Source organism: Egretta garzetta, unplaced genomic scaffold, assembly GCF_000687185.1.
Source record: "Egretta garzetta isolate BGI_Z169 unplaced genomic scaffold, ASM68718v1 scaffold4, whole genome shotgun sequence".
NCBI classification, from domain to species: domain Eukaryota; kingdom Metazoa; phylum Chordata; class Aves; order Pelecaniformes; family Ardeidae; genus Egretta; species Egretta garzetta.
This window is the reverse complement of record NW_009259329.1, coordinates 2550402-2551079: the sequence shown is the minus strand read 5'-3', so window position 1 is coordinate 2551079 and position 678 is coordinate 2550402. Positions and strand designations below refer to the sequence as shown.

Here is a 678-nt window from a genome sequence, read left to right as displayed (position 1 = left end):
TGCTTGCCCCCCCTGCCTGTCCCAGGGCTGTCCTGCTGGAGTCGAGTGGCGTGTGGCCGCTGAGCCCTGGGACATGCTGCTGTGAGCCCCGCTCCTGTGATGGATGGGAGGGCAGCGTGGGAGCCGGCGCTGTGGCCTGGCTGGGTCTTTCTTCCCTTGTAGCTCTTTTCTACTGTTCCTGCTTTGATATTTCTGTGGCTGGATTTAATGATGCATTTTTGGAGTGAAAAAAAAATATATTAATACCTGAATGGAATGTTTGTTTACAGATGACTTCCCCTTTTTAGTGCAATAAAGTCATTTCTAAAACAGATGCAGGTGGTGCCCCTGCTCCTGGTTTCCCTGAGGCATTCCCTTTGCTTTTCACCGCTGTGGCTGTGGCATTCCCCCAGCCCTGTTATCTTCCCTGCCAGCTCCATTGCAGCCATGGGGTTAGGCAGGAGCAAATCTCCCAGGGGGAACAGGGGACATGGGGAAAGGGGCTGTTCCTGCTCAGGGGGGACCTGGGGCCATCCTGGCATCACCTGTGCAGAGATGAGAGCCCCAGGCCAGCCCTTCCTCCTCCTCCTCGCTGGCTGCCCCAGCCTGGCCCTTGCACTCCTCAGCAGTGCTGGTGATGAAGGATGTGATGACGGTTTTGTGCTCCCCATCAGCCAGCTGGGGCTGCCCTCATGGGGG

At 56.9% G+C, this 678-nt stretch overlaps 1 protein-coding gene across 1 annotated transcript in view; it reads left to right on the top strand.

The window, feature by feature from the left end:
• The window catches only part of C2CD4C (C2 calcium dependent domain containing 4C), a 17249-nt gene that overhangs the window by 7113 nt on the left and 9458 nt on the right, over positions 1-678 (top strand). The window lies entirely within an intron of this gene.